Source organism: Dermacentor albipictus, chromosome 5, assembly GCF_038994185.2.
Source record: "Dermacentor albipictus isolate Rhodes 1998 colony chromosome 5, USDA_Dalb.pri_finalv2, whole genome shotgun sequence".
Taxonomy (NCBI): Eukaryota; Metazoa; Arthropoda; class Arachnida; order Ixodida; family Ixodidae; genus Dermacentor; species Dermacentor albipictus.
Genome location: NC_091825.1, coordinates 70,453,344 through 70,475,155, shown reverse-complemented (window position 1 = coordinate 70,475,155; position 21,812 = coordinate 70,453,344). Strand labels below are relative to the sequence as shown.

At 46.0% G+C, this 21,812-nt stretch overlaps 1 long non-coding RNA gene across 1 annotated transcript in view; it reads left to right on the top strand.

The window, feature by feature from the left end:
• LOC135899776 (uncharacterized) overlaps positions 1-21,812 on the top strand; it is a 138,483-nt gene that overhangs the window by 102,222 nt on the left and 14,449 nt on the right. The window contains exon 2 of the long non-coding RNA XR_010563722.2: positions 3,515-3,607. This is a non-coding gene — a long non-coding RNA (uncharacterized lncRNA). The remainder of the gene's footprint in view (positions 1-3,514; positions 3,608-21,812) is intronic.

Genomic DNA, 21,812 nt, shown 5'->3' with positions numbered 1-21,812 from the left:
GGGCCTACGTCGGCTATGACCAGGCTTCCGTAACGGGACCGTTGTCAATCTTGTCGATCATGGTGCTGCGGACCTTTCGTTGTGCACTGAAACGACGGCTGTCACAAAGAAGGTGCACCACCGCTTCGCACCCGCAAACATCCAATGCTCGACTTGTGGTCATTCCGGTGAGTTAGCAGTATCCACTAGTAAAAACTACTCCAAACCATGAGCGACAAATGCAAAGGCAAGTGTTGCATACACGAACTTCGTCTTTGCTTCGTGTTGTCGACAAATTTGACTTCACCCTGCCATCTGCTAGCCGCCTGGTCAGCTCAGATGGTAGAGCGGCTGCCCCGGAAAGGCGGTGGTCCCGGGTTCGAGTCCTGCACCAGGACGAATTTTTATTCAACTCTGAGGATCTTCTTTCGACGAACCCGTATGGGTTTCCCTTGTAGCAATTGCTGGGTAAAGGGTGGATGTATGATTTCCCCTTTATACCATACCTGATTACATCAAGCAGGGTGACTGTTCGTCACTGCCCCATTCCAACGGGGAAGTCAATAAATAATCACCATCATCAAGATTGGCATCGCATTGTCACATAGTAGTGACGGTGAAGAAAGCAGCAATACTGGTTATGGAAAACTAGCCTTTTATTATAGGCGAACATGTGCCCTCAAAAATAGGCTACACTTAAAGAACGGGGATAGCGGCGAACACAGTCGGCGATCGTCGAAAACTGACCTGCCGCTGAAGTACGTCGGCTTTTACACACGAGTCATCAAATGTTTCAGGGTAAGCGGTGGTGCCCATGTGTCTTCCAGAAAGCTCTACACAATCCGCATGGCACGTGCATTCAGATCGCACAAGATTCGGTGACAACAGAACCATTGATAACATTCGAGAATCTTCGCATACATGCGGGTGCGTCCCGCGCTGAGCGCCAACATTTGTTAGATGGTGAAATGCACCCACGCAATGAACATAAACAAGTACACGTGTAAGTATCGTGCCACTTGCCATGTGATGTGACATACGCGCTGCGTAGCGTCGATATGGGCATAGTTTGCGTTGTAGTTTCGTTGTATTCCACTAGGTTTCCCGACATGGTAGCAGTTGCATGGCACATATAGCCAGACCTGCTTAACTCAGACAGGCTAGGTGACTATTTGTCGCGACGGTGTTTGAAAGGGGATGTCAATAAATGATTATTATCATCATCAACAGCATCGTATGGTGCCACGGGTCAAGGGATGTTGCATGTGCGCCACGTAGTCTCGGTACCTGTGATTACTCTTCGGTACATGTTGTGGCGCCTCCTCGCAAGATACAAACCACTGCTGAAGAATCGAATTGTAGAGCTACGCGCGCGGCTGCAACCAGGCAACGTCGCGCTAAGCAGACTACTTTGCAGAGAGCAGCACAAGCCGCAGCTCGCCGTAGGCACTGGGCGGACCATTGAGTCTGTTCTCTAAAAAACGAATTAGAGAGTCTTCGCCGCGAAGACTCTCTAGTGCGTGCTGCCTAAAATGGAACTCCTGTGAAACCGCTCCTCCGGCTTACGCAGTTGCCGCGCCGGATGGGCCGCACAGGCCGGCGACATTGTTTATTACGATATGGACACGGCAGGAGCACTCCTGCCGCTGCTGTCGGCATCGCCATCACCGGCACCGTCGCCATGATGTTCCGTATAAAGTAGAAGCTCGATATAACACCGTCGCCGCGCACCCTGCGCTGTATGTGCGAATGAGAGCGTTCAAGGGGAACCGACGATCGGGGCTCAATCTTGCCCGCGTGAAATGGAGGACAGCGGGAAGGAAGCGCGCCGTCTTCCGTCGCGCGCGAGGCTCCCAGCGTTGCGAGGCACCGGGGCGAGGCCAGGGAGGGAAGGGTGGAGGCGGATGGTGTTCTACTCCGGCTAGAACTGCATATGTGCCGGCTGCGCACAGTCGCGCAGCCGTATCTTGAGAGCGATGTGCGTTGGTGGCAGAGTCTAGGTGCGTCGATGGTTCGCAGTTTTGTGCATGCTGTGTTCTCGGTGCTCAGTTAGCGTTGAAGCGATAGACAGCACGAAGGTCACTTCCCTCACTACTGCTGTCGCGCCAACACACGCCAGCATTTCGACAGCGAGTGTCCGCGGTCATCGAATGTCATGTGTTCATGTTTGCTGCGCGGGCTGACACAATTATTGTTAATTTTGTTAGTAAGCGAATGTTTACAAGTTGGTACTGCCGATAAATGTGCAGTCCTTATTTCGTGTGGCTAATTTCACATTCTTTATTGCAATCAATGCTTCGCCTTTCTGGCGATGCTGCGACTTTTTTTTTAATCCAGCGCATGGAGAAGCGTACCAGGCTGTCAGACAAAGACGATTCTTATATAGCTTCTCGTTAAAGTCAGCATGTCTGTCACATGCCTCCAAATGTTCTAGTTTCATCAACGTGTCGGCTGTTCAGCTGCCGCTAAGATACAGTCCCGTCTGTTCTCTTAATCCAACACACTACTGGTAATCTCCTCTTGAAATTACATCACCTGCCGAGCTCCAGCACATGCATTTACATTTACTCCCCGTCAGAATATCATGGCTATCGCATAACATTGGGCATATAAATTGTGGCTTTTCTCGTGGGATGGTCGCTGGAATCGTCTCAGGGTTTTCAGTGTGCTAGTGCAGAGTAGCAAAGTATATATATATATATATATATATATATATATATATATATATATATATATATATATATATATATATATATATATATATATATATATATATATATATATATATATATCATGGTTCCTTTTGCAACTGTGAAATTTCGTTTGCGTACACGGGAGTGCTGGCATGCGATGGCTATTACATCCCCACGTTAAAACTGGCACGGTCAGAACTGGCTACGATAACAAGCAAAGTGCAGGTCAGAATTCATTGTCTTTGGTGCTCGCGTTATTAATATTGACGGCGGGCATCGATAGCTTTATGATAATTACTAATTAAATTTTGTCAGGGACCGTTGCCGCTGAAGTCAAACAATGCGTTAACACATCCGCCATTTTCTTGTCCGTCCCACATGCAGCCCTTCATCTTCTTGTTTCATTTGCGCAGTGGGCCTACATTTTCCCCGGTGACACAGCTATAGTTGTCCAAAATTTGCTGATTATTACTGCAGTTAGGTGCATTAGATAAAGCCTAAAACTCCGCAATCTAAGACGGGTAGGGATAAAAACATACACTAGCGATTTAACCAGAAAACATGTCGTGATTTGTTGGGCGAGACACTGGACGAATTCTTTTTTCCAGACCGTATAAATATGAACGAGTCCAACAAAAATTGCGCTTTGGTTTATAGCGAAACATAAGTGTACTCTGGCACGTTAGTATAAGCTAATGCATATGGAAGGTTTATATTTGATTTTTGTTCGCTGAATCGTTAAGACTACTAAATTCCGCGAGGCTAATTTCAGCCAGCATCATAACAGTCGCATGGACGAGTACGGCGTTGGTGCACATGTTGGCTACTTCTTATCTTTGCAGCAGCAAACCAGTGAAACAGATAAAGAAGGCCCAGATCTTGTGCTCCGACCCCAGCAATCACTGATATAACATGAACGTGTGGTTCAACGGCATGTGAGTTCACTTTTTTACTTTTTTGCTTCTCGGTGTTTGTATCTGGTAACGCGGCGCTGTGCTAGGGCGGAGCAGCGTATTTGCAGAGTCGCCTATGTTGTTTGGCTGCGCTTCCAGCCGGAGCATCTGTAAACATGGAAGTCTTCTATAGTTAGAGACGCCGGAAGTGCAGAAACAAATGCTGGATTTAAGTACTGTGCACGGGCGCGAACGAGAGAAAACGAGCGCATGTTGCCAATGCCGTAAGCGGACTTGCGTGAACGAAACTTGGATGGGTTTAGCGTCTCATTGTGCACCTATTTGCTGCGGCGAACTAAAGCGGCATACAGAACCAAGTGCTAACCTTGAACTTGTCCTTTGACTTTGTCCTCCATTTTCTGAGTGCGTCTGCTTTACTGTGTGAGGCTTTATTCCACACGCTGAAACTGACCACCCAATGCAAAAGGAGCAACCACTGTGTTCATCGGATGAATGCGTGGAACATCTCGGTTCCGAGGCATCTTTGACGCGTTTTCTTGCGGATGCAAGGAATCAGGGCACGTAGTCACAAAAAGCTCTTACGCTAGGATTTTCAGTGAGAGCATATTCCATCTAATCCTGACGATAGGCATGTGATTAGCGAAGACCACAAGCCAGTGAATAGGAGCAGTTACGAACGGAAAGCTTTGTGGAGTTCGGCCTCTTGAGTATTTTCGCTGGAAAATGCACAAGCCAAGGCAACACCACTTCACTTTTTGGGGCATTCAGAGATCTTGGAACTCGTGTTTGAAGGTCTGGAAGACAAATGCAATCAAAATGACTTAACTTGAAGAAGCCTATTTTCAGCAGGGAAGGCATTCAAGCAGTGTGTTATTGGCTGTGCTCGGATTACAAAGACTTTCCGTAATTTCACTTTGCCTTACATTTGTATAACCCTTAACCGAGCACCGAGATGTTTTCGGCGTAATATTGCGGTTACGATTCAATAAGTAAGACTGCACATATAATAACCACATATCAATTCACCCATATGAGCACATGTAACATCGTTCATATGAGCGCACATATAAAAAATGCCACATGCGCCTGAGGCGTACGTGCTACCCCTTATATGAATGGTTTTAGAAAACGCAGATACGTGTTGCATTTTATTTGTACTTCCGACAAGATTCACTCACACTTAGTTCCAGAAGCTTTGTTGTTAACACTCCTCAGACTTTGGGGCGGAGTGTGCACGACAGGAAGAGAAAAAAATTGACTCGCCATCGCGACACTGCGAAAATTGATGGCCACCGGAGCTGTTGGAAAACCACTCAAATGCCGTCAATGAGGACATGAAATGTTTTACTGTTCTGCCTAGACTTTGCATGACACCGTTGTTAAGCATTACGATTTTGCAATCTGCGACTCTCATCGTAATCACGCTTCTCTTCGGGAGTGTTAACTTTTCGTGGTCTACCTATAGCGGTCTTGCAATGAACTGAATGTGTGGCTAGGCAGGTCTCCCTTTTATGTATGAAGTTTGGTGACGTCACTCATTGATTTGTATACTGCTCTTTCCCCTTTCCCACCGGAGCAGCTGATGCAACCGTTATCTTTACCGGGAAACCCAAGCGGGGAGGAGGAGCCTGCCTCGCATTCTTCACGCGTGCCTTGTCATCCATCATGTGGTTTTGGCTCCTGTTTCGTGCTTTTCTTTATTGAACTGAATACTTAGCTGTGTGTTATATGCCTGCTTCCAAAGGAGATGTGCAATTTTTTTCGGTGCATATATATATATATATTTTTTTGCTGACACAAAAAATCTCGACCAACTAGAGGCTAGCAGCTTCGCTGTAACAAAATGTACCCGGCTTGAGTGGCTTCATTGTATGTGCGGCATTTTAAAAGTAGAGCACCTGAAGCCATACGGCGTGACCGCATCGAGTGTAGGAAGCCCTCTGACTACCTCGGTGGCTTCTCGTGCCGACGTAACGCCTGCCAATTAAATCTTAGCTAGGCGGCGCAAGCGCGGCGTATTCTGTCCGCCAGCGCCTCACGACGGTGAGAATTTGTAAGGCAGCCGATGTTAAAGGGACACTAAAGTGAAAAACGATTTCTTCTGCATCAATAAATTACCGTTGTACAACACCAGAAACACCACTCTTACAACGATAACACGTTAGGTAAGCCAGAAAAAGCGCAAGAACGAAATACGGGTGGCGGCGCCTACTTAAGTTCCCGTACCTGAGGGCTGTGACTTCGTGGATTTTAATGGCGCCTTCTAGGGCTTACTAATTATATATAGCGGTACAGATTGACTACATTGTGTTCTAAAGGAACGAAATAATAAACATGCCAAGTTTCGGGAACCTTTATTCAGCCAACGCGGCCCAAATGCGAAAACATACTTTGGAATCCCTGACGTCAGGCTGACGTACCGGCGCTGGGGTTTCGGCGCGAAATTCAAATACTGATACTTGGACCTTCATTTTCTCATCTAATAATCAAACTGTTTTTTTAAAAGACTTCCTGCAGGGCTCTCAAGCCATGCTTCATTAGTCTAAACTGATATATTGTTTCGCTTTAGTGTCCCTTTAAGCACTCGCTGTGCATGCAAGCGCTTAGCATTCACAGTTTTGCCTTCCGTCTGCGCTCTTGTACAGACGCGGCGTTTGCGAGGCCTAGCCGAAGATTTAACTGGCCGGCCGTATGTTCTTGCTAAGAAAACTTATGGTCAAGTCTCTTGTATCGATCGGACACCATGTGATATACACACATGAAAATAAAGTTGTCTAAAAGAGAGTACTCAGGCACGTCGAGAAAGCTGAATGTGTGAAGAGGTTCTTTCTCGACCGCCCTTACAATGAATTGAAAGCGCTAACTTCCACAAGTTGCTGAATGACGAATGGAATAACTAAACGGTACTGACTTTTGTTTTTCTTCTTTTGGTTTCTGGCCATGCATCTTGCGCTAGAGTAAGGCCTGAGCAAAATATATTTGTATTGTTCACACTTTGATGTTATTTTCCTTTGCACATGAATGAAAACGCCATTATTACGGCCAAAAGCTTATGTAATGCTTCCTGCTTGAAAGAAAACGTTGGGCGTTCACAGCGACATTTATGCGCAGATTTCCATGTACGGCTTCTCGACGGGCACAGATAGACGCTCAGAGCCGTCAGAGTGCTTTTCCAGATCGTTAGTTCCTCGCCAGATGGTACCGAAAGATGTGGCCTGGTGGCGCGGGAAATAACGGGCACAAATCTTTAGCGCGAACGAGCAGGGAAGTTCATGTTGTTCTGCGAAGCACTGCGGCACATCGTCCAATTCAGTGTGGCATACATCCTCAAAGTCTACCGCGTTTATACAGCAGCGTTCGCTAAGTGAAAAGCTGCAGCATAAACCTACCCGTACTCATAGAGCTACGGACCAGGGACAGCTCTTCGGTGCGATGTTTCCGCGCGTTAAAACCATTTTTTATCGCGGAAAGATACACCACAACGGGCCTCTGCATTTCTCATGTGTCCTTTTCCGCGATGCTGCGCAGCTGTACAAGGAACCCTTTTATCATAGTGTTACCTGCGTCTTTCAACATGTATCTTACCTTTGATCCCCTATTATACTTCCCAGGAACATCTGTGACGTGTGCCCGCTGGGCTTTTTCTGTAAGAAAGGAAACAAATTGAGGCTAGCAAAAGGCTCACGACGAGCGTTTTACCAAGGGCGGGGGTATAGGACAGACCTGTGCTAGGCAGCATTCTCTGTAACTTACACCAGGAACGCAAGCTTAGCGCAGAGAAGGCGAGGTAAGTGATTGAATTGGGTGTGGGTCGAAAGAGATTGTGGAAGGTTTGAAAACCGGCGTCGAATTTGTGGTGTGGCAAGTACGCTGCCGCCCATGTGAGGGGAAGGGGGAAAGGCCGACGAAGAAGAGCGTGGCTTTGATGGAAAAATTGCCCACCGAGGGAGCTGGAAACACGGAGGCGGCCGAGCTGAAAAGAGCGTCGCTAACAGCGTCCGCCGCCACCTGCAGTTTCAAAAGCCACCGAGAGAACGGCTGAAACCGCTGGCGGGAAGTGGGTCATGCCACCAAACAACGGGCGCCCAACAAAATGGGCTTCGCTCACAAGCAAAACGAAAGAAGGCTGCCGTTGCTGAAACTGTCACCGTGTCACTGCGCTGAGGCCATAGCTTCTTTTTTTTTTTACCTTACAGGCAAAACTTTTAACTCTAGAGCAACGATGACATGTGGGTTTGTCGCCCAACTGTGTCGTTCCAAGCTTCGCATCGGTGGCTGCAGCGACGTGTGGGCACTTTACAGGAGGAGCGGTTAGTAACACTATGAGTAAAACAGCACGTTAACTGAGACAAGAAAAAACGAGAGCGCTCTTTTTTCTTCTTGTCCCAGTTAACGCGTGGTTTCAATCAGAATGCCCTACCAACAAGCCCAAATTTCAACTTGGTACTAACGCGTTGCTGTTCTTACCTCTCGTCCTTGTTCTTGTGATAGGGTTTGGGATTCTACTGCGGAAGAAATGAGCCCAAAATCTGTATTGCCACCTTCATTGCACCTTCTTGGCTACGTAAGGTGTACAGGCGCGTGCGGGCTGCGCGTCGCAGTGTTCTTGGGACGCATTCTCTGGTCATAGAAACGGGTATCATTGCCTCTCCTTCCCGTTTATTCTGCCACACCCATAAAACAAACAAAAAAAGAATGTCTTTCAGCTTTGCTGGAGTTCTTTATCTTCTTTCAGATTGCACCCAAACTACGGGTGTGACGTAAACTTGGTGGTATAAGAATGAATATATATAACATCTCATAAACATGTCTCAAAGAATCAACAAAGACAAAGCGAAAAGAAAATTTAAAGAGAAATAGCTTTTTAACGGGGTAGTTCGCAGCGCGTTAGCTCCAGACCTCTACCCTTGTCTCATACGCTCATGTCTTTGTCATAGCCTTCTGCATATGTAGTCAGGTAATCGACGAAATTTGGTCCTACTGTAAGTCAGGCTATCGAAATCAGCAGTTCAAGTCTTTATCGAGGACTACGGATTCATCTCTTTAATATAAATGTTTATATGTGTTATCTTTTTTGGAGACCTTATTTCTTCGGTTTTACTTAATGTAGAGGAAATGGCTTTTGCGGAGGGAAAATTTCCGGTTGTGACACTGACTACACCTCATTACCTTGTCATACTGCATCGCGGTAAAGCTAACCTTACAATTACGAAAATGATTTATGAAACTGAGCAACTTCATTAACACATTTCATCGCTGTTTACCTCTAGGCAATCTGACCTTACATTAATTTTCTTTCCCGAGTTCGCTCAGATATAAAAGGAAGGACATTGCGAATAGCCAATGCTTTCCATAGAGGGCCATTCAGATTTACTAATATTTCTAGGCACTGCGTTAGTACAAAGATATTATTCTCTAAGCATCTGCTTGGTCTGAACTCATTCTGTAGTTCCCCCAGTATATCGTGTCTCTGCACTCGCTTCGAGAACTGTACTTTTGGGCTTGAAATACGATTATTGATACAACCGACGGTACTCTAACTGGCCTGTACGAGCACGTCTTATCTTTATTTCCTCTACCCTTACAGATGAGGTTCATACTGATTTTTTCACAGCACCGAAATAGCTTGGTATTCGTTTCAGCAGTGCCTTTTTCTTTGGACGCAGCTGTTTAATTAACTGTATTGAGGTCTCATTTGGTCTTACGGCCGTGTTATTAGGAACCTTTTCGTCAGCTTTCTTTCAGTGAAATCTTTCTACAATAAACTTAAATCTGTCAGACTTTTCAGCTGCTGCATCCGTTTGAGTCTGGACTTCGCTTTCTTACCAAATTTATTCCTAATAACATCTTTGATATACCGTAGCGTCTGGTGTCGTTGAAGGACGTTACCGTCCTCAACTCTTATAGCCGTTGTCTATTTTTAGTTGGAACTTCGAGTGTAGTTCGGCTATTCCGGAGTCATTTTAGTGCGTTTTTCTTTTTTTGCGAATGTCATGCCAATAACTTTCACTTGTAGATTTCATTTTTCGTTGCACTTGTCTGCCCGCCACCCACTTCTCTTCCCGGTACTTGTTCCATCTTAGCAGGACCTCTTCTTCGTATAATGCCAACTTTTGGCTTCTCGATACCTGCTTTTGACTTCTATGGGCGCCTGCTTACACTCTGCTATAGCTTGCTTTATTTCCTTGTTCCACTACTTGCGTGGTTTTCTCCTTCCCCTCCAAGAATGTTTTATCCACGTTTGTCTTATCTCCTATTCTGTGACTCCTACGAGTTCCTTTCAATTCCAGACTGCTGTAGGAAGGACCTACATTAACTGCTCTACGCTCCTTGCAAGTTACGATCTTTGCTTTTGATCTAGTTTTAAGTATTTCGATTGTGCTGATTTGTGTATTGCGTCGGTGACTCTCCGAAATGTGAAAGTTATGTGCTTATGATCATTACCCAGGCTATCTGTTCCGTGTTCAGCTATCGGCATTTAGTCTAGTCGTTCATAAATTGCTTCTGAGATTAAAGCGTACACGACACATGACGGCCTATTTCTGTATTGCTGCATTACCGGCCGATGGCAGATATTTTCCCTGTTAATTAGTACAAGCTGTTGTTCCTCGCATAAATTCAGCACTAAAGAACTGTTGTAATGAATACATCCGTCTAGACATTTCGTGTGCGCCTCGTGTCTCCTTCTAATATCACTTGAGCTGTTTTTTAAACACATTAATGTTGTTTCTAATAGTCAATAAATTCTCTATTTTTATCCCCGCTATCAATACCTCTCCATACGTAAGGTACTTCCAGCAACGTTTTCTTTTCCTTCCCACGTACAGCTAATCAATACATGTGCCTGAAATGTAACTTTTGCCTTTCCCCACTTCATATCTCAGCTAGTTAGTAATGCCACACCTCCAATTTTCCATGGTCTAGTCATTCTGTTCCAGCCTTTCCATACTAAATTGTCAATAACAGGCGGCTGCTCGAAATCTAGTAGATGCGTTTCAGTCAAGGCATACATACTTATAGCCTTGTTATTCTGCTGCTTTTGAATTTCCAATCATTTATTCTGCTTGCGACTACCTTGCATGTCTAGTGTGTAGCAAATCTTAAGACTCTCTATATTTATCCTGTGTGCGTTTTTACTTAACGGCTGTTTTAATTTCGCTCCGTGCTGCTTTGTTGCTTGATTCGGTACTCAGTCTGCCTTCCTGAGTATCTGCGCTACGCCTTAAAAAATGTGTGTTCCGCGAATCAACGTTCAACCAGGGCTACAACACTGTCTAAAATGTATCCCATCACGCATAAAAGCGTCGTCGCAGTCTTTCCGGTGCACTTCTTGGTTTATGTCAATGACTGTGAAATTCATCGCATTATCTAGAGTCCATGGGCCTTATAAATATAAGCTATTCTAATCTGTTTTTATTCTAATTTCTTCAGGTCAGATTTGCATAACCGCCAACTCAAGCAATCAGGGGTCACAAGCAGCTTTGTTTGAACGTGCCAATGAAACGCTATCCTCGTGTATAGGCGATTACTTTTTTTTGCTTTCAAATCGAATGGCATTGTCTTACTTCACAAGTTTTTGTTATCTAATTGGCTGACCAGGGACCAGGAGCTCGCAGAAGGGGAAAGAGATTCCGTGGCTCCGGGCAATGCCTTCTAGAAAGCAGGCTTGTGCAATCTGCTTTATGACGTCATGCTACTTGGACGAAAATTTCCCCTGTCGAGCCAGGTGGGACAAAAGCGGTGACATTAAAATTACCGCGGCGTACTCGAGAGCATCCCCATTAGATTCTATGGCTGTAGGAGAAGATAGCATGACGTCATGGATCGAAGTACACAGGCCTTGTGCTACCTGAGAGGCGTCGGCCCAGGCTAGCGCAGTGAAAGTAGATAACCTGGCGAGGAGGGTGGTGCCGACTTCTGCGGTTGACCCGCTTCATCTTAAATAGTTTTTGGTGTCAGGTAGACAATCGCCGCGGCATGCAACCGAAGGGTAAAAGTGCAACTAGCGAAGACAACTCAGCGAAGACAATTTGGTAGAGAGGTATCGCGTACGTGCTGAAAGGACTGGGCAACATTATGCTGCCAAGCAAAAAATTTTTATTGCACGCAAATACATCCATTGTCCCCGGCAGCTTCGAGTAGCCAGTGCCAGAGAGATCGGCGGGCAGCCAACTATTCATTTCAGAGCGGGGCAGTCCCAGGCTATTCCGAAATATATTTCGGTTTTGTTCGGCATATTAGTGCATCTTAATGCGCGCACGTCGCTGACAGACAGAGGGAATTTGGGCACAGCCCAAGAACTGTTCACCATGTGCGGAGGGCTGATAGTGCAATAGAATCGGTAATAATTCATTTTCCTTCGTTCTAGTCATGTATAATCAGTGTCTACACGGCATATCAGATGATGAGCTTTCGCGGTTTTCCTGACGCTGCGTAACCAACGAGTGAAATGGGGGCTACCCGGAAGAATTTTGGCCAATATTGGAGGGCTGATTGCCCAAGTAGAATAGAAAGGTTAGGAATAACTTTGCGTTATAACGTCCAATATAACTCTGTTTACTGCAAGAACTAGCTTTCATTTTAATTCTCGCACAGTGCGGAATGTGAACTGCGCCTCCTTGGAAACTGTCCTGAGTTTGTCAGCCCCTTTCAATATTTGCTTCGCAATATTCAGCCCCGTCCTGTCGCTAAGTCAATTACGCCACCCATTATCACCACAGTCTCTCCTACATTATGTCCCTTCATTCTGTCCCAATTGTGAATTAGAATTTGATTTATTCATCATGCGTAATGGGCTAGTAGTGCATCAGGAGGTTCCGGATTGACGTATGAGGGAGATACAGTGCTACTATAGCGGACATTGCAAAAGATTTAAAGAAACTTGCGAATGTGCGTGGCAATGTAGCCACAAAACTAGGCCTTCGGTTTAGCATAGTGAAATCGGGAATCGGAATTTTAATGAAGAGACAAGTAAATACCCTGTGTCACTTCAATAAAAAGTCATCGCCATATCCTTACAAATATCGGTATAGAAATACTGTTGTTTCTCTTGACGTTATGTCGCCTTCAATAGAGTAGCTGTTGGGTTGCAATTGAATATGATTCATTATTTCTTCAAGGTTAGTCAAACAATAAAAGTAACTGGGTGCATGCGTAAACGAAAGAAAGAATTACTCAAGAGTCCACCAAGATAATCTGAAAATAAAGAGGAAGTGGAATGCAGCAATAATGAAACAGAAAATTTCGGGGCCATAATAAATATTAAATGGTGTGCGGAATCTCGAAAGGAGTAATGGTGCCTGAGGTAAGGTTTGCGAATCTCATTTTGTGCTTTAAATCGGATAGTGGCTGGAAGTTAACCAAACATATGTAAGTCGGTAGGTCTAGGAGCCCACGGTATAACCACAAATCAGGCAGTGCAAGGGCGCATGAGTTGGGCCTCTTTTGAAGTCATAGAAGCGCAGAGAACAGTTAGTTTTGAAGAAAAGCTCAGGAACACCCATAAAATAAATAGGCGGCTTTAGTTCACAAGTACCCTTACTTGAAAAGCTTGGAAACAGAATGGAGAAAGAGGTCAAGAAACTTAGCAACCAAGTATAGGGTGACTGAAAATGCATGTATACAACCAGGAGTCATCAAAAAGAAACTGATAGAAACATTGAAAGTGCAATTGATGGAAATAATGGAAAGAAACAATAAAATACACCATGGAGATTTACAAGAACGGGAAGAAAGAAATTAGAAGGGAAAATCTGTACGATGCCACAAAGCGCAGTGCCTTGCTGTTTGGGGTTTGGGCTGGTGGCCTAAAGCCAAAAGTACGAGAGAAAATACTCGCAGCGCACTGAGGCATGTGTATTGGGCGGCAAACCGCTCAGCACGTCCTCATGGAATGGAAAGGCATTCACTCAGTGAGAACGGTAAGTAACCTGCATCTTGCAGAAGCACATGGATTTAAAGTAGTGAAGCATCGGCCCATCAGCAGTCGAGAAAAGAAAGAGATGTCTACAGTACTGACGGGGAAAAATGTGGTGAAGAAATTGGCAGGACCCGGTCCGTTACAGCCGTAGGTAACGGTACAAGGTAGCTATAAAACTTGTGGAGAAGAGAAATAAACATTAAGGAGATTTATACAAAGCGCTACACTAGGTATTATGCGTGGCATGCACGATTAACTCAACTAGGCTAGGTGAATATTTCTGACCCCACCGTTGCAAAAGGGGGATGTCAGTAAATCATCATTTTCATCTAAACCACATGTGTTGCTTGGCCTTTGCCATGACTTCCGCTTGACGCAAGCATCACTAAACTTGGAACAGCAGATATTGACAAAATTGTTTCTAGAGCACAGTTATTTTCTTCATCGCTTTTGGTGCAGCCGATCTTGCCTGCTTTAGGAAGTTAATTATCTGAATATACTTGCTGGGAGGGAGTACCCTTCTGGTATGTGGCACATTGAGCATTACACTTTTTTGTTTGCAATCTTGTGCCCCCAATGATTTTAGCGTCTTTAAAACAATGCTGACGAACAGAGGTAATTTTTGTGAAAGTGCCAAGTTTCCTTTTGTAACACTTCACACAACAGTCGCCAAATTGTAGAATAAGCCCCAACTTCTAAAGAATGCGGAAAATTCGGTACGATTGCTAAGTATGTCAAACGAAATAAAGTAATGGTTATTCTGCACTTAGCTATGGCACTGTCTATCCTATATATCGCCAATATAATCCAAAATCACAAATAACTAAGCGGCTGTGGCGTTTCGCTTTTAAGCACGAGGTCGCGGGATCAAATCCCGACTGCGGCAGCCGCATTTCAATGGAGGTGAAGTAAAAAAAAAAAAAAAACGTACGAGTGCCGTCCATTGGATGGACGTTATAGATACCCAGTTGTCCAACCTTTCGAAGTCCTCCACTACGGCGACGCCTAACCCACGCCGCGGAACTCCCGGACCACTGGCGTTCGGTGCTCAGCGCCAAAATATGACAATGAAGGGTACGGTGCCCTGTACCTGCCTTTTGAACGTCCCTATTGGAGATGACAAATAAAACCTCAATGTATTAGAAGTTACAGCTTGAGCGATATTGTGAACAAACACTAGGAAGAACTCGGAAGCAATATTTCTTATAACTTCTTCGGGCCTTAAGTAGCGTATGTAATGCGGCCCTGTACAATTGGTAGGGGACCAGACATCGCACTTTCTTGCCCGGATGATTTCGTTTTTTTCTCTCAGCTTGCCCTAATGTTCTCGTTTGAGTCTAGGTTTTCACTCAAGGTAGCTTGAACGTCGCCGACAAAGGGAGCTAACAGCATTTCATGCTTAATATGCAACGTTTGTTGCCTTACTAATGCTGTCATTTATAGTAATAATATTAGCAAAAAAGTACATACCGTGGTGGGAGAGCGCCATGTTACGCGAGATGCAGTCAGAGCGCGAGAAATCGCATGAAAATCAAGCTATTCTATCGCAGGAGAGTAGCATACGACAAAGGCGGGTCCCCGATTGACGTCACTGGAGCGCCGTTCGCAGCGTCGCCATCGGTCGCGCACGAGGCTTATACTTCCAGCGTGCCTTTATGCCTGTGACGGCAGGCGTGCGCCACTGAAAGTTACCACGTACCAAACAATCTCGAATGGTCCGACAACTATGTGGGCCTAATCCTACGCAAAAGGCACCGCGCACAAGGCCTCGGAGAGCGAGGGGAGCGGCTTCAGAGGAGGATGGCTTGCCGAGGCTAGCGGAATCACGTGACCTCCCTCCTAGATTTTTTTCCTTTCCTCCATTATGAAAACAACGCTCAATACCTTCCCAAAGAGTTTGGAATCCAAGCCCGCCATTATGAGCGGCGCACCATGGCAACTTGGCCTACTGCAAATAAAAAGTGCGCTGCGCAAACGTTACCTGAATAGTTAAGGTTAAACCTCGCTAAGGAGACAAGAACTAGCAACGAAAAGTAACTCTGATGTGTGAGTGTTTCAAGATGGGGGCCAAGAAATTTTGCGCCATTCAATGATGCCACAAGGCACACCGTATCCGGTAAGCCTACCCTTACCGCGAGACAAAAAAATGCTTTTCGGGTCTTGCAGGCGCCTGCGCAGCTGCCGGGTATGAAGACAGGGAGCTCTAAACAATGGGAATTGCACTCTGTAGTCAAGTAAGCTCGACAACAAACAACGAACATGGCATTCTCCATCACCACCGCATGCCCTGCAGCGTCTGCCAGCCGGATCTTGGAAACCGTATACCGGTGACAAACCACGTGATCTGCGCGAGCCAGTGGGAGGGCAGGCAGCGTGGTGAAAACAATGCGATACTCTGAAACTTGTCTGTTTAGTTATTCTAGAGACTATCACTAACGTATCAGTAAGTGCTTCCCGGCGTGGAGATGTTCGTTTGCTGCCCATTTCCCGCTTCGGCGCTAGCCCTCGTCACGGTGCATAGAGTGTACTATACAATCGTTAGGTGGGACAAACGGCACTCTCCCGCTGGGGCGCCGCGTGTGAAGAAACTTAGCGATGGCGCTACGAGCGAATTGGATTGGGGCGGAGACGCACTCCGCGCCATTGGGCACGGTGGCACTCACGGAATGCGGTCAGCTAACAATCCGCTTATCTTCATCCTACAGCTTGTGCCCGGACTGCTGCTCTATGTCGGTCCGAGTTTCGAGCCACCAGGACAAGCCGGAACAACATGCGTCGGGAATGCCACCGCTATCAACCTACAACGAGATTCCGTGCCGCTCAAGTCATGGGACCCCGTGCTGCATCACTCGTCATCCACCTGCGCGGACGCTGGGAGCATGGGCTGTGCGCATGACCTGTGCCCAGTGCCACCACTCAACCCAGCTATAAAAGACCACCTCAAGCAGGGCCGAGCCATTGGGCACGGTGGCACTCACGGAATGCGGTCAGCTAACAATCCGCTTATCTTCATCCTACAGGTGAGGAGGCGATATGGAAAGTGTATCCGCTCAAATGACCCCTTTTTGCTTGTGCTGCCGTGCCCACGGCTTTGTGCTGTTGTGATTGAGCATGCGATGCATGTACATGAACTCTTATTGCTTGGCGGAGACATTGAGACGAATCCAGGCACTGAAATCAGCCAACAATTAAAGGAAATAGCTGCGGATATAAAAGAGATTAAGGAAAGTCGCCTGGCTAAAATGGACAAGAAATTAGACCAACTAACAAAACTAGAAGAAAAGGTCGACTCTTGTCAAGAACAAATAGCAAACATGAATATTCTTATCAAAGACATGCAAGAAAAAATCGACGATCTAGAGAATCGTAGCAGGCGAAATAACCTGTTAATATATGGCTTACCGGAGGTAGAGGGAGAGACACCCTTGATACTTGAAAGTGCGGTGAACAAAAACATTATTGTAGATACTCTAGAATTAAAACAAGTAGCAATCGAACGTATATACCGAATTGGTAGAGGAGCGCCGAACAAGGTTAGGCCTGTAATTCTTGTAGCGTTCCTAACTAGAACGGCAACAGAAATGACATCATCTAAGTGAGACGGGTGTCGTCCGCCATTTTATTCCCACTTCTTCCTTGTCACTTCTCCCCTAGCACCTTCCTTCGTCTTCTTTCATGCGTCCAGCGCAGACCGCTTCACTCTTCCGGATTTCTTTTAATTACACCTCCTGGGGTAATACTTGAATACGTTTCCAATAGCGGCGCACTCCGTTTGGCCCGAGGCTCCGGCGTACCAGACATTTTTCAATATTCCATGCTGGCATGCAGTCTTAATAACTTGAAATGGTCCGCAATATTTTGAATTTGAGGGCACAGCTCCTTTCCTTACAAGGGCATAGTCTCCAGGCTGTATGTCCGGTATCTGGCTACTGTGCCTTTTATCAAAGTTTCGCTTCATGCGGCGCTTGTAGATCTCCTGTTCTTTGACAGTTTTCCTTACTTCCGCAAGTTCGAGGTTCTCTAGGAGACCTAGCTCACGATCTGCAGGAAGTATGGGCGCTGTACCTGAAGTTACAAAATGAGGGCTGCAGCCTAAACTCGTGGTGTATGATCTGTTGTGATGCTTCACAGCGGCCTCGAGACAACACTTCCAGCCACCGGCAAAGTCTGGATACATCTTCAGATACTGTTTGATGTCTCGTATGGCACGTTCCGCTAGGCCGTTTGTTGCCGGGTGGTATGGAGAAGAATACTTTATCATGATGCCGTGCTCCTGGGCCCACTTTGATAATATGGCACTCCGAAAAGCCGGCCCGTTGTCGCAGACGAGCGTCTTTGTGTGTTTAAAACACTCAGCTTTGAGGAGGTCTATTACGCTGTTTGCGTCTTCTTTGCCAGCTTTAGCCGTAATCATCCGTGTGCACTCATCTATGGAGAGCAAGAAAGCTTGCGTTCGCTTGACTCCTTCCGCCTTCTTTTTGAGCTCCGCGAAGTCCAAATGAATTACTTCGAACGGGATGCTTGAATATTCAGGGTTTGTCATAACGTCTGTCGATTGCTTGAATTTAACTTTGTTCACCTGGCAGAGGTGGCATGTACGGATGTAATGGCTGATGTCATTTTTCATGCCCGGCCATGTGAATCTCATGAGCAATTTCTTATAAGTGCGCCAGAAGCCATCATGTCCACCCGATTCAGGGGTGTCGTGGTATAGATGAAGAATCCTTGGAATCATAGTTGGTGGTACGTGATACCTTCCATTGATAAACTGGAGCTCTTCTGTACCTTCCCATAGCTTAATATGATTGATTGTATCTGGATTATTGCTTGATTCCTGTACAAGTAATCTTGATAGTGCGTCAGCGTCAGTGAGGAGTGGGCCAGGACGGTGCGAAATTACGAAATCAAATTGTTGCAGATAGTTCACCCATCTAGCAATGCGGCCTCTCGGCTGGGCCATGCTCAGAAGTTGAGTCAATGCTTGATGGTCCGTGAAAAGTATGAATTTGGCACCTTCCAGGTAAGTACGAAAGTACTGCACAGCTTTTAAGACGGCCAGAGCTTCCTTTTCTGTGGTACAGTAATTGATTTCGGCGGGTTTCAGGGTATAGCTGTAGTACCCCACGACGTAGTGTTTGGTTTGATCAGCTTGTTTGGATGGCTTCTGGTATAGAACTGCACCGGTAGCATAATGTGATGCGTCCGTGTTCAGCACGAAAGGCAAGGAAAAATCCGGTATTCGCAAGATGGGGTCCGACGATATTAGTTTTACAAGCTCACGATAGACAGCTTCGCACTTCTCGTCCCAATGAAAAGGCACGTCTTTCTGAGTTAAACGTGTGAGGCACCTTGTTCTCAGTGCGTAGTCTTTGATAAACGCCCGGAAGTGTCCTGCAAGGCCAAGAAAAACGCGCAGGGAGTGCACATCATAAGGCTTTACCAGCTTGGAGATTCTCTCAACCGATTCTTGCTTGGTGCTTTTAGTCTGTCCATCAAACACCCTGCCAAGAAATACTACGGTATCTTGAAAGAACGCACTTTTCTTGAAGTTGACTTTGAGTTGGGCAAGACTGAGGGCATGAAGAACTTTTGAAAGATGACTACGGTGTTCGTCCTTTGTCTTTGAGTAGATGATGATGTCGTCGATGTACACATTGCAAAATGTGCCCAGGTAAGGTTTCAGAATGTCCGTCATAATCTTCTGAAACCACGCAGGGGAGTTTTTCCAACCAAATGGTAGGCGGTTGTACTCAAACAAGTCAAATGGGGTTATGAACGCGGTGTACTTCTTCGTTTCTTCACTTAGTGGAATCTGCCAAAAGCCCTTGCAGAGATCTATTCGTGAAAACCAATGGCAACCACCGGTTTCGTCAATGATGTCGTCGATTCTCGGCATTGGATAAGGTATCAATTCAGTTTGACGATTGAGAGCCCGGTAGTCTGTGCACAGGCGGAATGTCCCGTCTTCTTTAGGTGCAATAGTGATAGGAGAAGCAAATGGGGATACAGAAGGCCGGATGATACCTGCGTCTAACATTTCTTGCAACTCCTTTTTCAGCCACACCTTTTTATCTCTGGACATATTATAGGGGGTTCTACGAACCACTGTTTTATCTGCGAGCTCGAAAGGAACGACATGGGATTTCATTGCTGGAGGGTAGCTTCCTATGCATATAAGCTCTGGGTACTTAGTCTTGATGTCTTCGTGGTGAAAAATTAGCCTTGATACACTAGGTTCTTCACCAGGGTCTTCTGTTCTTATCGTGTCTTCGGCCATTACCTTGTCATCCCAATAGAGGTTCATCTTAAGTTTTTTCATGTCTGGACGGGACAAAAGAAAATCGTAGGTGACATTGGGAATGGCCAATACGTCACTGGTAATAGCATTTCCTTGAAATTCAATAGCCAGGGTTACCCATTCGCTATGCATGGTCACTGACCCATCGTAGGCTTGGACACGCAATGTTCTACCAGCGTGCAGACGACTGGCATCCACTCGAGTCTTGTTGATAATAGATACCGAAGCTCCACTGTCAACGAGAGCCTTCACTTCAATGCCATCTACCTTAATGGGGGCGTACAATAAGCTTGACGACACCAAATATACTGTCTCACTGAAGCTCTTTTTCTGGGGCTTGTGACGCACGGTAGACAGATTATGTGGAAGTAGGTTGCCGTGAACTGCGGTAATTGGTACTTCACCATCCTCACAGTCATGATTTACGCTTCCCAGAGATTTGTTTATGAAGCTGTGTGCACATTCAGTTGACGGCAACGACTCTAGATTGGAATCAAGTTGCTCTGTTCTACCATCTGGCTGTCTTCTCGATGTAATTCTTGGCACTGAGGTCTGTAGAAAGTTCAGAAGGTCATCAAACGTTCTTGGACCTTTGAGCTGGACATGACAACGGATCTCGATACACAACCCTTGCGTTATCAAAGCTACAACAGCAGAAGACGACAGCTTCGGTTCTGCAGAATACAACAGGCGACGCTTCTCAAGACAGTACTCAAGCAGAGAGCCACCTGTATAACTGAACCGCAGTGCCGCATCCCATCTTTCTACTGCGTTGCCTTCGAAAGCCCCTAAAAAGTTGCTTTTCCACAGTTCCCAACATGTTGTTCCATAATCCATGAGTTGCACGTCATACCATTTTCTGGCTATACCGCCCAAATAGCGGCGCATATGCAAAATCTTTGTGTCGTCGGAGTGCCACAGATTCTTGTCACAGGCGTACTCGAAAAAACACAGCCAGTAGTGTGCATTTTGCGATTTTCCTTCAAAAACATCTGGTTCAACAATACTTCGTGCTGACTGCTCTCGACTAAGCGCTTGGACGAAAGTTCTCATTATTTCGATCTGTTGTATAATGTTCCTTTGCAGTTCCATAACACTTAAGTCTAGGCTCACCTTCCCGGCAGGCGTTTCCTCTTTGAGGGTGCCACGTCGTATGGGTTCCAGAACGAGTTCGCTCAGTGTCTGCAGTTGTAGATTCACTGTCACCGATCCTGTTTGCACGAGGGCTTGGCGGCTGATTGCAGCTTGTTGCAGTACCACGTTGATCAGCGCGGTAGAACTAACTTCAAGAGGAAGGTCCGTCGCTGGCTCACCGTGCACTTGGTATCGGGTGAACACAACAGACTCTGATGACGCCTGGTCGACGAAAAACGTCACCCACATCGCTGGTCTTCGAAAACTGTCGGCTGCGCCAAAATGTAGCGTTCCTAACTAGAACGGCAACAGAAATGACATCATCTAAGTGAGACGGGTGTCGTCCGCCATTTTATTCCCACTTCTTCCTTCTCACTTCTCCCCTAGCACCTTCCTTCGTCTTCTTTCATGCGTCCAGCGCAGACCGCTTCAATTCTTAAGCTACTTGACTCGAGAGACAAATCTTCAATACTAAAACGGGGATACAAACTTAAAGGTACAGGCCTATCCATTGCAGAAGACTTTTCGAAACGCGTACGCGATACTCGTAGGAAACTTTGGAACAGTGCGAAAACAAACCGACAATGAAATGAAAGTTTCCCTTGTCTTTGATAAGCTACATATAAATAATCGAGCATATGTTTGGAGCGATGAGAAAGAGGACAAGGTACCACTTAATGAAAAACGCGTAGAAGTAGCTACTGCAGGCACATCAAAGGCGGTGAGTGCGTCCAGCGACCAAGCAAAAAAGGGAGCTACTACTCGTCGCACTGCAAAATTAGCGAACTAACACTCCTCACGCTGAACGCAAGAAGCGTCATCAACAAGACGGAATCACTTGAAAATCTGATAATTGATCATGAACCTGACCTAGC